The sequence below is a fragment of the Desmodus rotundus genome, chromosome 6 (genome assembly GCF_022682495.2).
Source record: "Desmodus rotundus isolate HL8 chromosome 6, HLdesRot8A.1, whole genome shotgun sequence".
Classification (NCBI taxonomy): domain Eukaryota; kingdom Metazoa; phylum Chordata; class Mammalia; order Chiroptera; family Phyllostomidae; genus Desmodus; species Desmodus rotundus.
Genome location: NC_071392.1, coordinates 101,738,715 through 101,753,112, shown reverse-complemented (window position 1 = coordinate 101,753,112; position 14,398 = coordinate 101,738,715). Strand labels below are relative to the sequence as shown.

The 14,398-nt window shown below is 53.2% G+C and overlaps 1 long non-coding RNA gene across 1 annotated transcript in view; it reads left to right on the top strand.

The window, feature by feature from the left end:
* The first annotated feature begins 731 nt into the window (after positions 1 to 731).
* Positions 732 to 14,398, top strand: part of LOC123479672 (uncharacterized) — a 39,128-nt gene continuing 25,461 nt past the window's right edge. The window contains exon 1 of the long non-coding RNA XR_006655363.2: positions 732 to 862. This is a non-coding gene — a long non-coding RNA (uncharacterized lncRNA). The remainder of the gene's footprint in view (positions 863 to 14,398) is intronic.

The following is a 14,398-nucleotide window of genomic DNA, read 5'->3' as shown; positions in this document are numbered from 1 at the left end:
GAGCCCCGCACTGGGTCCGTGTGATGGCCCGGGTGGCACTCCTGTGCAGCCTATCCTGACAGCGTGCCGGGCACTAATCCAGGCATAGGCCACAGCTAATAAAACACAGAAAAGCCTGTCCTCTTGTGGAGGTGACAGTCTGCCAGGGGACCTAGGACTCCTATTCAGAGATTTCCACATAGGTCTTTCTGAAGCCAGGTGCCCCTGGAGGCCTGCATGGTGAGTTGGGACACCCAAACGTCCCTGTGAGGCTCCAGTACCAGTGACCCCATGTTGGGCTGGGCACCCACACTAGTCCTGGCTGGCAGGTACTGAGCTCGGACTCCACTTGCGCTGGTCGGGCAGCCTTAGGAGAAGACAGGGCCATGCGGCTGCCTGCTCTACAGGTGAAGAAACTGAGGTTCAAGCCAGTGAATGGCAGAGGCAGGATTTGCACTGAGGCTGCCTGGCTCCAGAGCCTTAATCTCCCCATCCTGTCCTCCACTAAGGGGCAGCGGAAAGCCAGGTGATATGTGCCTGGGACCAAGGCCCTGCTGGGGTTCGAGCCTGGGAAGGGCATAGGTGTGCTGGTGGCCCGCCAGCTGCCACCTGGGTTGGCCCTGCTGTGTGGCCCTGAGTCACAGCCTTATGTCCTGGGAAGCTGACTGTGCCTCTGGCACCCGTGGGACCTGAGTCACGGCAGAGCACGCCCTGCCACCCTACCTACCTTTCACCTGGGCCTGAGCATAGGCAGGAACTCCAATTTCTGCCGACTTTGGGGGCAAGAGAGAAGTACCTGTTTGCTGTCCAAGAAGCACTTTCATGCCTCCTCTTGAGCCCACACCCATACTTCCAAACTACTCCAGGATGGATTAGCTGGTTGGTGAGTTACTGAGCTCCCTGTCATCGGGAGCATTCAAGGCAGGATAGCCTATCAGGGGGTGCCGAGGACTGTTCCTGCATCAGGTGGGGTCTGGTGCTGAAGGACATGACTTCCAAAGCCCTAAGCTTTACTCATGTGCATATTTTGAATAGCTATTGTGAGCAAATGGTACAAAATCCAAAAATGCAAAAGGAATGGAATACAAAGTAAGTCTCCACTCTCCCCGACCCCAGTCTCTGACTTTCCTTCCCCAGAAACAGCCACCATGAACTGATTTCCTCCCAGAGCTAATATATGTGCCCACAAACAAATACATGTATAAGTTGTTCTTTCCTCCCTGCCTCCTTCCCACACCAATGGGAGCCAATACACTTCCTACCCTGTTCTGCCCCTCGTTTCATTTTTGTTTTTCTTGATAACTTATCTTGGAGACTGTTCCAGGTCAGCACACACAGGGCCGCTTTATTCTTCTTACCTCGTCACGCGGTATTCCTTTTATTTTTGAAAAGGAATCTATAACACATTTGCTGAAAGGGCTTTGAAATTTTCTGAATTTGATTTTTTTTTTTTTTGATCTGTACTATCCTTCACTCGGTGGTGGCCAGAGGACATTTTTGAAGTTTGACGGGAGTTACATGCATTTCCCATGTCTGTGGGGACTTTGGGGGGGTCTGCTTTTGGTTGGAATTGTCCAGGAAACAGAAGAAAGAGAGGGCGTGCATCAGAGAGAAAGAGCACCTTCCACCCACATCTCTCTGTGCCAGGTGCTGGTGATCTAATGGTGAACCCCACAGGCACCAGCTCATCGGCTTGTCGTGTGGCCAGGCTCTGGCAGGAGGTGCCCATGTGCAGTGCCAGGAAACCCAGAGGAGAGGATTTCTGTGTGTGTGTGTGTGTGTGTGTGTGTGAGTGAAAGGGGCCATGCATGGCTCCGCAGAGGAGGAACTATTTAAGTGGGCCCTTAAGGGATGCATAGGTGTTCATATGGAAGGTATGGAGATGGGCCTACCTGGCAGAGGGAACAGCATGAAGACTGTAACTACTTGGTAGATGCAGACAACTACCAGCTTTGATTTACTGAGCACCTACTATGTGCCAGGTACTGTGCTCAGTTATTTTTACAAGTAATTGCTGCATGTAAACTCCCCAATAATTCTAGGTCTGGCCAGGTGTGCTGGGTGCTGCGGCTGCTCCCTAACTGTCAGGGAAGAGCCATGAACAGTAATTAGGGAGCAAGGGAGTAACTAGGGGGCACATACCCTGGCCTATCCCTGCTGGTGGGTTTTGGATGTGGTTGGAGATGCCTCCGGGCCTCAGGGCTCTGCCTCAGATGCAGCTCTGGTTGGCACTTGGGCCCAGACCCTTTGGAAAGAGTGTGAGAGGACCCTAGGCCCAGAGACCTGTCCTTCATGTGTCCTCGTGGGCACTGGGCCTGGGGCTTCTAAATCCCACTGGCCCTGCTGTTCGGGAACATCATTGCCCCATTTTACAAATGAGAAAATAGAGGTTCAGAGAGGTGAAGTGACTTGTCTAAGGCTACACAGCAAGTAAAGGGCAGAGCCAGGGCATGAATGCAGGCCCTGAGTTTGACTCTTAACCTCCCCACACTCCCGCTCCTGTTCAGGAGGGTTTCCCAGTGCATCCCTCAGTGGAAGCTGAAGCTCTCTCTCTCTCACCTGGTCTCAGGAAATGGGCAATGAACCCATTGCCTGGGGAGCTGCAATGCTGGACGCACGATCTGGGAGGACCTGTAGATAGTCTGCACTGTTCCCCCTCCCCCAGCATCAAGGCACAGGGCCCATGTTCTCTCCCTGATTCTCTCAGGAGTGAGAGAAAAATAGTCAGTTCAAATGTCAGGCCTGCTCTGCATCCTGTGGGGAGACTGGTTGAACAGGTCTGGGGGAGGGACGGAGGGAGGAAATTATTAATAATTGAGCAGCAGCCAGCCCTATGCAGGCCTTGAAATTTGTCCACATGTACCTTCGGAGGTGTGGGGTTTGGGGTGCTAATCCTAGGGACTCTGCCCTGGAGTGGGGAGCAGCTCAGGGATCAGCTGGAGCTTCCCAGGGGCCTGTGTGGGTGGGGGAGGTATTGAGGGGGGCAAAGTCAACCTCCCTGAGTTGAGACACATCTTGGCCTCCCTGCCTCCCATCAACCCAGGGAAGGAGGGATCTGTCAAAATCAAGAGGAGGAAGGAAAAAGCTGACTATATGTCTTTAGCAGGCACCTCACTATGTGCTGGATTTAATTCTCACCAGAGCCAGGTGAGGTTGGCATGGTTATCTCCAGTTGACAGTTGGGGAAACTGAGGCACAGAGGGATTAAGTCAGGGTTGAACTCAGGATGTCTGATTTCAACTGGACTGTCTTTGTTGCATCTCCGCACTCTGCTGGGGGTGGGGGGATCCCCACTCCTTAGAAAAGGCTGCCACCCACTCCCCAAACATCAGCACAGCCCCTGGGGCACACCTGGGAGGATGGGGGTTGGTGTGAAGCCTCTTTGGAACTCAGTCTCCTCATCTGTAGAATGGGAGCCAGCGTTTCTTCTTCCAGGGTCAGGGGCAGCCAACAAGGGAGAAGGCACGGAGGTAAAGGGTAGGTTTACCACCTGCCCGTCATCTCTCTCCTCCCTTCCAGCACCAGTCCCCAGGGACTGTCCCTCCACTGCCATCCTTCCTTTCTACCCACCTCCAGCCGGCCCGGCAGGCACGCGCACAGAAAACTCTCCACCAGGTCTTCCTTGACTCCTGGAATGCCTAACTGACCTGGTGCCCCAGCCGGGCTTTGGAAAATTTCACTCTGAAACGTCTTGTGAATGATCAGTTTACACTTTAGCAGGAAAATGGCTTGAAGAGTGGAATTCAAGGCAGAATATAGGGAAGGGATAGTGGGAATTCTGGGAGCCGAAAGCAAACCTCTGGGCTTGGGGTAGCTGCCACCTATGGCAAAGGCACGCCTGGATCACGTGCCACCAAGCCCCAGGACTGGCCTGCCGCGTCTGTGGGGGACCTCCAGGGCATCCCCCTCCTTGGCCTCTCTGATGGGCTGATAAGACCCAGCCCCCGAGGAGGCGGGGCCATAATTACAGGCCTTGGTGGTGGCGGGACAGGCAAGTCATGAGGTGGGGGTGACTCAGAGGATTGCTTCATGAGCAAGGCGGGGGTGGGGGCCGCCCATCTGCCCCTCACCCAGATGGCCTGAGGAGGCCCTGCAGGGCCACTGGGTGCAGCAAAGCCAGGGTCTCAGCCCTGTGTCACTTGGCATCCTTGGGGACAGGCGTTGCATTGGGAGCTGGGACAGGCTGGGTTTTCCCCTTGGTCAGTCCCGGGCATTGGCTTCTTCGAAGTGGGAATCAGCCTTGCAGATTTACTGAACCACGGGGGCAAGGGATCAGGAATCCCAAATTAGCGCTGGAGAGAGACCCTCAGTCTGGTGCCCACTCCAAGAACCAGCAGTTCACCTGACTATTTCCAGGTTGAGGACTGGTGAGCTAGTAGAGTTATAGAATAATTACAGACTTATGAGATCAGCGACTCAGTTACAATTGGTTCCAGAGAATTCATACATTCATGGAGCCAGAGATTTTTAAAACAACCACAGCAGCAGAAGAGTTTGAAAAACTCTTATTTTATTTTTGCAGTAAGAAAAAGTAAGAACATAAAAATACATTCATTTTTCTCGTTCTGCCCAGCCTGAGGGAAAACACACAAAGCACAAAGTCAAGGACTGGTGAGTTGAGGGGTTCGGTGTACTGAGTTTTGAGTTTCTATGGCTTTGAAATGAGTCACAGTAAAAAATGCTGGAAAAAGTAAAACAGAAAATGAGATATATACATGAACTGCAGTCTACTAGACTATCCAACCTGGTAATGTACAAAATTATGATGTTCTAATCTATGCACTCCTAATTCTCTTAGTGTGTTTGCCACATTTTTTTATCGGCGCACTGTGCAGAGCACGTGCCGTGGGCCAGGATCTGGTCTAAGGGCTCTACAAATATTTACTCATTTAATTCCTACAACAACCCTATGAGGTGGGTGCTATTATGATGCTTATTTCACAGATGAGGAAACTGAGGCACGGGTAGGGGGAGTAAGTTGTTCAAATGGTGTGCAATATGTACTTCTCTAGATAGAGTCTGGGACAGAGCAGTGGACAGGACAGACATTGTCCCTGGGGGAACTTGGCAGGGGAGACAAATAATAAACAGAAGAGTAAGCTTGTCGTTAAGTGCAAGGAGGAAAATAAGCTGCTTTGCTGGAGGGCAGGGGGTGAGGCTCCCTCAAAGGACGTGCTATTTGAGCTGAGACCTAAGGGGGAGAAAGAAGGAGGTTCACTGGGCAGAAGGCCTGCCGTTTGCTCCCCATGGTGCCTTCTGCCTGGAGCGCCCTTCCTTTTGCTTCTCTGTGCTGAACTCTTGCTCACTGAACAGGCAGCCAGCTCCTCTACTGGTGGGAAGCAGAAGGGGCGGTGGGGGGGGAGTGGACTGGGGGGCTTCTCAGACCCACAGAGGCACTTGTCCTTCCCTCTTGCCCCCCGCACTGTCTTCTCTTGCCTCCCTATTCCCGGAGCAGACCTTGAGTACAGGAGCCTTTCTTAGAATCAGCCGCAGTAAGTACTCCCTACTGCCAGAGGTGGAGGTCCAGGGAAGTTGAGAGACTTGCCCAAGGACACACAGCTAGACTGTCCAGGGAGGGATCTGCTCTAAGGACTTACGAGGCTCCCTTGGCAGTTGTTTACCTGCCCACCTCCCTGCCCACCTGGGGGCCTCTCAAGGGCAGGTGCCAGGAGCCCAGGTGAGTTCTGTGTCTCAAGTTGCCCAGCTCTGGGCCTGGGCTGCCTGGGGAATTGTGGAATGATTTGACCTGTGCCTGGCTGAGAGTGTGACACTGAGCAAGGGGCTGGGCCAGGGCCCCACGGGTAGCTATACCCCTGGGGAAGGCAAGTGGGGACGTAAGCCTTTGGGCTCCAAGAACCACCTGATACCCGTTCTCACCCTACATGCCTCAGCGAACATTAGGAGCCCACCTGGGACAGGTGGCCTCCATCACCTACCCTTGTACTGGTCCAGACTCTTTACTCCCCAAGCCGGTTCCTGGCACCAACTGGCACCAGCCCAGGCTGCCCGCACACCCAGCTCCCATCTGGGCCCCAGCGGCTCCACCAGGCGGTTGGGACAGGGAGGTGCTGAGGAGGTTCTGGCTTAGACAAGGGGTGGGTCAGGGTGGGGAGGCAGGGCTCAGCTCCCCTCCCCATGTCCCTCTTGCAGAGACACCCGATGGGCTGGAAGGGGCCTGAACACTAGAGTCCCCCTGGGTTCAAGGCCAGCTCTGTCCTTGGAGGCTCCGAGGCCCGGGAATCTCGGTCTTCTCATCTGCGAAACGGAGACCGGAGACCCGTAAGCCTGCCTGCCGCAGGTCTGAAACAATAGCACAGCAAGCTGCTCATGAAAGGCAGGATGTGCTAGCTGCAGGCCAGGCTGCTGCTGAGAGCTTCCGTGATACTAGTTTCATTCACCCGTTCATTTCACCAGGCTGTGCTGAGAACCTGCTGTGTGCCCAGCCCGGGACAGAAAGTTGGGTTCTCATCATGGAGCAAAACAGACACAGTCCCTGCCTTCGGACAGACAGACCGCGAACCAGTAAGGAAACAGCCTCACTTGAGCCCGCAGTAAAGGCTCAGATGGAAATGAGCAGGGAGTGTGATGGAGAGTGACCAGGGACTTCTTTAAACAGGGCGTTCGCAGAGGGCCTTCCTGAGAAGCAGCTGTGGCCTCAAAGAGGGGTGTGGAAGGTGAAGGGAAGAGCGGAGGCAAAGGCCCTGAGGTAGAAACAACCTAGGTGGGTTCAAGGAGCATCCCGGCAGCCTCTGCGGTGGGAACAGAGTGAGCCAGAGGGAGAGGGTGGCGGGAGCGTGGGGTGGGGGGATGCACGTAGTTCTGCAGGGCCTCGGTACAGCGGTGAGGAATTCAAATTTCATTCCAGTGGCGATGATGATAAACAAGGAGCAAAGTTTGTGAGTGACTACAACAAAGTGCAAACTCATGCTGATTCACTTCCCGCCCCGCACTGGGCACTTGGGACCCAGATACCTTAAAGAAAAGTGCCAGCACACCCCTCCCCCGCAGACCTTTTTACATAAAGAAATGCAGAGGTGACAGTTCACTGTGACCTGTTAGATGCAAAGGCAACATGTCAGAGGCCAAGGGGAGTTTGTGGATTGGGAATGTGGCCCTAGTCTCTGGACTTCAGGGCTCACTGGGAGAGTGAGGTGGGCTGGGGAGGGGGCCCAACACTGCCAGCCCTGATTTCGACAGCACCGTGTGGATTGGGGAAGGGCTGGGAGATCAGCTGGTGCAACCCCCTGACTCCCAGATGAGGAACCTGAGGTCCAGACAAGGGGAAGTGAGTGGCCAAAGGTGACAGTATGAGTCACAGGCAGACTCAGGACTTGAACCCAAGCCCCCTAACTTCCAACCCAGACTTTCTGAGAAATGGGTGCCCTGTCACATGCTTCCCCTTTTTTCTTTCCTCCCAGACAAAGTCAGCTGCCCTCGGGGCAAGGGAGGACAGCTGGGGCAGGGGTCCAGGGGTTTGGGGCCCCCTGCCCGCTCTACCACAGGGGTGCCCCTTGGAGTCACGACTGCCATGTTCAACCAGCCAATTATCTGTTGTGGGGGCTTCCAGTCCTGGTGGAGCTCACAGACCACCTCTGCAGGTCTAGATGGAACCCTGCCTGGAGATGGGCCCTGGGGTGCCTCTCAAAGTCATAGGATTGGAGAAGAGGGAAGGAAGAAAGACCCTGAACCCGGAGTTAGTGATGGCTCCTGAGGGTTCAACCCCACGATGGCCTTTTCTGGGTGTCGAGGTGTCTGTAGGGTGAATTCACTGGAGAAGCGCTCCCCTGTCAGACGAAGAGGTCCTTTGGCTTAAGTCACAGTTTTCCCACAGGAACGGTTTTACAAGGGCCCCCTCCCATCGACCCAGTGATGACCGTGCTGTGACCTGGAAACCTGAGGTCTGGAACTCACAGAATGGATGGCAGGACAACAAAGATTCTAATGTCAAAGACACATCAGCCAAGTTCGGAAAAAAGTCATTCCAGGCACTATAGGAGTGGGGAGGGGGGAAGCATTTTGGAAAAAGAGCCTAGTTTTTAAAAATGGAGTGGCTTTTTAGAACAGTTCTGGACTCACAGACAGGTGGAAAAGATAGCACCTTGCACCCAGTCGCCCTGTGATCGCCCCTCACCGTCAGTGCGGTCCTCCCCTGACCGCTCGCGCACCGCTGTTGGTGCGTCGTTCTGCACCAAAGTCCGAGGTGTGTCCAGTGTGCTGTGGTTTTACCTGGTGTCCTCCTCCTGTTCCAGGACCCCACTCAGGACTCCCCATCACGTTTGGTTGTCCTGTCCCCGCAGGCTCCTCTTGGCTGGGGCATTTCCGCAGGCTTTCCCTGTTTTCGGTGACTTTGACAGTTCTGAGGACTGGGAACGCGTTTCAGAGGCTGCTCCTCTATCAGGAATATGTCTGATGTTCTCATGGTTACCCTGGGGCTTTCGGTTTGGGGGAGGAAGCTCTTAGAAGTAAAATGTCATTTTTGGTCTATATCAATGGTATGTACTATCAACATGACTTAACACTGTCGATATTGGCCTTGTCTATGGCCATGCCACCCTGAATGCACCCAATCTCATCTGACGTTGACCTTGAGCACCTGGCTCAGGGAGCTGCTTGTCATGTGTCTCTGCTGTCAAGCTCCGCTCTTTTCCCCTTTCCGTTCTGTCCTGTGTGGAAGGAGGTCACTCCGTGTAGCCCCACCCTAAGGAGCGGAGAGTCGTGCCCCTACGTAAATGGTTTGGGATTCTTCTGCATGGGGAATTTGTCTGTTCTCCCCTTTTTATTTACTCAGTCTTTTACATGTATCAGTAGGGACTTGTGGGTGTTTATCTTATTTATGCTTTGGGTTGTAATTCAATTCTAGTTAATTTTGTTGCTTGAATTGTTCCAACCTTGAGCATGGGGAGAACACGCTCTTTCAGTTGGCTCCCTTGTCCCTTGATGTGCCCGCATCAATGTAGGGCTTTTTCCTCCCTTCCCCTTCTCTCCCTTCTCCTCCCCTCCCTTCGTTTCTTCCTTCCTTCCCCTCTCCCCTCCCCCTGCTCCTCTCCCTCCTCCTCCACCTCCTCTTCTTCCCCTCCTCCTTCTTTTCCTGGCATTCCTTACTTCTGGGACTACGAGATGCTTCAGGCTCATCTTGTCTATTTCCTGCCCCAGTCTGAGAATCATTTACTTCTCCATGGAGCCCTGGTTCCTTCAATGGGAGAATGGTGTTAGAAACCAAGATCTGGGTGTCAGGCATGCTCACTGCGAGTGGGGTGGCATTTCTTTCAGGCCTTCTCAGCTGACAGAACAAAGAAATATTTGTGCGTGTATGTGCAGGTATATATAACAACCCACGTATAAGCCCGTATCTATAAATATATCTATATGTAACCATCTATATCTATACTTAGCCAAACATGAGCTCATGCTGATGTCTCCAGAATCCATTACATTTTATGATGTGATTTGAAATAGTTATGTCTCTATGTTGATAGCCATTATTATCACTACCACTTACTGTTTATTTTGTGTGAAGGACTTTCTAAGTGTTTAACTATATTATCTCCTTTAAGCTGCGTGACGGGCCCAAACCCTGGTTACTCCCCTCAATCCCATTGAACAGATGGGAAAATGGAGGCACAGAGAAGTCACATATCTTGCCCAAAGTCTCCCAGCTAGTGAGTGACGAAGGTTTCAAACCCAGGCTCAATCATGTCAAACAGTAAAAGGCATCTACGTCTTGCACTAAATAGAATTTACACATAGCTAAAATCAAAACAAGCCAATGGAAAACTGCCTTACCATTCACTGGCCGACGTGGCATAGTTCAAAGGCACTTAACTCACAGGGCGTGGTTTGCTTCAAAGCCGGTGCAGTCTTGCTTTGGGTCTCAGACATTCTCTGCTCAAGGCTCCGCTGTCTCTAATGACCAGTAGCTGGCAGAGCTCAGGCATAGCTGGCACCAGTTGGTCCAGCCACCATGCTGGGCCATCCTTACTGTCATTCCTCTCCTCAGCTGTCCCCATGGGAATTTGCAGGGATACAGAGTCTTCTGGGAAACATGTCCCCGGGGGCGCAGATCCCAGGAGGCTGAAGAGGGATGGAAAGGAAGCTGGGGTGGAGGGAGGGGACAGGCAGCCTTGGTGCCCTGACCCCGTGTGCTACTGGTCTCAGTCTGGCCTGACCTGCTGGGCTTCCTCAGCGGGGCGTCTTGGACAGGAGCCCACCCTGACCTGCAGCGTAGCCTGAGGCCAGACCAAGGACCCTCCTGCTTTTTCTCTCCCAAGGCCTCTCCAACTCAGGCTGGCCTCACCTTCCTCAAGCGCCAGCCCAGCCTCATTCTACCTCCTCCAGGAAGTCTTCCCTGCCTGCCCCCAATCAATGGTGTATGTGTTTCTTGAAATCCCAAGCCTAGACTAAGGGTCTCAAACTACAGGCGCTCAGACATACTTTCTTTACCCTGCACAGTGATTTTTAAAAGTTTGATTTGGTAGCCAGCATTGAAGTAAGAGATTTCATGTAAAAAATGCGGATACCCAGTCTCAAGTATAAATGTGGAAAGCCCGACAGCCCTGGCTCACCTCCCACCAGCTGGCCCCGCCTCCGCCTGGCACACAGTAGGTGTTTGGCTGCAGCCGGCAGCAAGAATGGACCAGACATACTCAGCTTTGAGCCTGGGCTTTGGCAGCAGCCAGGCCTAACTTTCAGTGCCAGCTCCGCCCCTTCCTGCCTGTGGGACCTGGGAAAAAGCGTTTCTGCTCTCATAGCCTCAGTTTCCTCATCTAGAAAATGGGCGTGTTTTGAGGAGGAAATGCACTAATACCTGGGCTGCACCTAGGGCAGGACCTGCTCTGACCAGGCACCTGGGGAACCTGGGTAAATATTTCCTTCTCATTCTTGTGTTCCTTCTTTGTCTTCTTGGCTTTGGCACCTTGCATGTGCTGATGACCCCACTGTCCATCTGTGTGTTCCACAAATGCCTACTGTGTGCCAGACACATGTAAGACCCAGTTGCTGGCCCTGGAGAAGTCTTCTTCTTGGTCTCGCTGGGAAGAGAGACATTTCATTCACTTATTTGTTCACAAGTGTTTATCAAACACGTACTGTGTGCTGGGAGTTGTTCAGAACCCAGAGGATGCAGCACTGAGCAAACCAGACAAAAGCCCCCGCCATCAGGGAGCTGGCATTCTGAGCGTGGCAGACGAACTATACAGGGTCAGGTGGCACTCAGGTCTGTGAAGAAGAACTGCAGGCATGATGCGGGGGCTGCTGCTTGGTCGGGAAGGCCTCTCTGTGAGCAAAAAGGGAGCAGGCCTCATGGCTGGCTCCCTGCAGTCAGAACGTCCCACACAGGGGGAACAGCAAGTACAAAGGCCCTGAGGCAGACAGAGGCCTGTAGTGTGTGAGGGGCAGCACAAGGGCCAGTGTGACTGGAGGAGAGTGAGTTATACATTTCCGTAATGTTGGAATTCCTCTCCTCCCTCTCTCCTTCCTCTCCCACCTCTCTTCCTCTCACTATTATTATTATTATTATTTTTTTTTACAATGAGCCTCTTAATATTTGATCCAAATATGCAAATGACAATCTATAAAAATAGGAATAATATCTGGGAAGCCCTTGGCATGTTGTTTAACTGCAGGAGCAGTGATTGCTATTATTATTTCTTTTTCTTATTTCTGGTAGGAATGAATCACTTATTTCTAACATTTCCTAAAGAGGCAACAGACCCTTGTGCCCTTATCCCGCTGTGGAGTGCCTTTCTTCTTTAGTCCCAGCTTCTTTGAGACATGACTGACATGTGACATGTAAATTTAAGGTGTACTGCATGTTGATTTGATACACTTGTATACTGTAAAATGGTTACCCCCACAGCGTTAGCTAACACCTCCAGTGGAGTGCGTGCCTTTCTTCTATCCCACCGTTCTGATGGTGTCTGGAAGGTGGGTGTGTGTGGGGGTGTATTTGTATCTGTGGTAAGGGGAGGCTGCCCTTCCCTTCCGCTTCCCTCCCCTCCCCTCCTCTTTTTCTTCTGCAAACTCTTCAGCAGAAGGAAGCACCCAAATCTGGGAAGTCTTGTTTCAGGGACCATTGAGAATGTGTGAGCTCTCTGGGGTTTGTGATACGGAGAGGCCAGGGGGCAGCTCACTGTCAGAAAGGGGGGTGGTGGCTCCTGGAGTGCTTGAGAATGAGAGTCTTAGAACAGGGCCCCTGGTCCTACCTGCAGTCCTCTCCCTGTCTCCAGAACAGAGCTTCCAGGCTCCTTGGTGTCTCCCCACCTCCCCAGACACGGCCTGGTCCACCCCCTGGTCTCCATTGTGGTCACCTCCCCCTGGAGCTCCCTGCTTCCACCCCGGGCCCCTCAGTACTTCTCCACAGGCAACCAGAGGAGCCCTTAGAACTCAGTCAGACCATGTCGTTCCCCTGCTCAGCGCCCTCCCAGTGTCCTGGCTTGCTCAGAGGTGCTGCGAGGTCCTACAGGGCCTGGCATGATGGGACCCCATCACCGCTCTGAGGGCCTGCCTCCCCTGCTCTGCTCCTGCCGTACCCTCCCCATATACTCAGCCATTTCTCCCCTTCCTCTCATGCAGTCAGCCTGGCTCCCGGCAGCCTTCCCTGCCCAGCCTTTGGGAGTAGGGTCTCCTGAGACACCCACTCGTGGCTCCATCTGTCTCCACCCTCTGAGTCCTTTATCAGGAGAAGCACATCCTCGGGTCTGCTCACTTGAAAACACCCACGTCCCCTCAGGAGGTCAGCCCTAGGAGGGGCTGGGTCTGGGGGCTGTGTCCTCGTGCCGGAGCAGTATTGGCATGCAGTATACAGTAGGTGCTCAATGTGTGCTTGGCAAATGAATGAGCCTAAGTGATTTAAAATCAAACCTGAAGTCCCTGCAAGGTTCTTAAAATTCTGCAAATAAATAGTTCAAGACTTGGAGGCACTGAGATTCAGCAGGCTCTGGAGCCTCCCTGCCACCCAGGCCAGGCTTGTTCGCTTGCTCTCTCTCTCTCTCTCTCTCTCTGCGCCCTTCTGTCTCTGTCTCTCTTCCCTCTCATTCTCTCTCCCCCTATCTTCGTCTCTCTTTCTGTGTGTTTTTATCTCTCTCTGTATCCGTCTCTCTCTTCTATCTGCCTTTTTTCTTCTTCCCTTTCCTCTCCTCTCTTCTCTCACCTTTCTCTGTCCTTCTGTTTATCTCTGTCCTGTCTTCTCTCTCTTCTGTCTCTCTCTGTGTCCCTCCTCTCTGCCATCCCCTCCCTTCGCCTCCGTGGGCAGTGGGCCAGCTCCCTCTGTAGGATACTTTTCTGCCTCCCCCCCCTCCCCGCCCCACCACCATCTGCCCCACCAAGGGGCTCCCTCCAAGTGTGACAAAGTCAGTCCTGCGAGAAGCAAGGAGGGAGCCAGGGAGGCTGGCGCGGGGCACGGAAGTGCTCCGTAACCTTCTCATGGTGTGATAACCTTTCTGCTCTCCAGGCCCTGCTTTCCTCCTCTCTCCAAAGAGAACAACAATTTCTGGGACTTCCTTTATTTCTGTTCCAAATAGGCTTATTATTTTATTGGCTCGTGAGGAAGCTCGGAGAGGTTTCTGGGTGGAGAAACTTCACCAATGCACCCTCCTCAGCAGCAGCAGCAATCCTTGCCAGGAGCTGACCACGTGTGGGGCCAGGCTGGGCGTGTTCTCTGGCTCAGGCCATGTCTGCCCTGGGCTCGGCATGCAAGGGCTCCTTTGACCCAGCCAGGCCTCCTTTTAGAAACTTGAACTCACGAGGCTGCCTCCAGTCTCAGGGTCATGGCATGTGTTGTTCACTCTGTTTAGGATGCTTTTCCTTCTATCCTTGGCCTAGTTAAACGTCTGATTCTGGCTCAAGCACCTCCTCCAGGAAGCCCTCCCTGATGGTACCCCCACAAGTCAGGTCACCTGTTAAACACTATCACTTACCACAGTGTAATTACATTTTATTTTTTGCTCTTAGCCTCCCCACAGGGCTCTCTACCCCGTCATCTGAGCTTAGGTCTCCCCCTAAGCTCAGAGGGAAGTTGGGAGGCCCAGGCCCATGAGTCAGAAAGTTCTTCTTCCCTTCTTGGCACTTTCTCTGGGGAGGTTGGGAGCTGACTTCCTCCAAGGGGGACTAAATTCAGGGGTGCCTTAATGGAGGGGGAGGTGGGCAAGGCCTCTTCCCATCCCCCAGACCAGCCATTCAGCATAAGACAGCATCCCTCCATCTCCATGACAACCCCTCCCTGCCTGAGCTGACATACTCTCCTGGTCCCTCTGCCCAATCTGGAGAAGCCAGTGGAGGCTTCTCCAAACCAACTCTAACCCCCTGTCTGCCTTGCTTCAAACCTTTCCACGGCCCCTACTCCTCTCAGAACAAAGCCAGGCCACCTTGGTAGGGTTGCAGTCCCTCCGTGGCCTGACCTTGCTCCTTTCCTGTCATGCCCCAG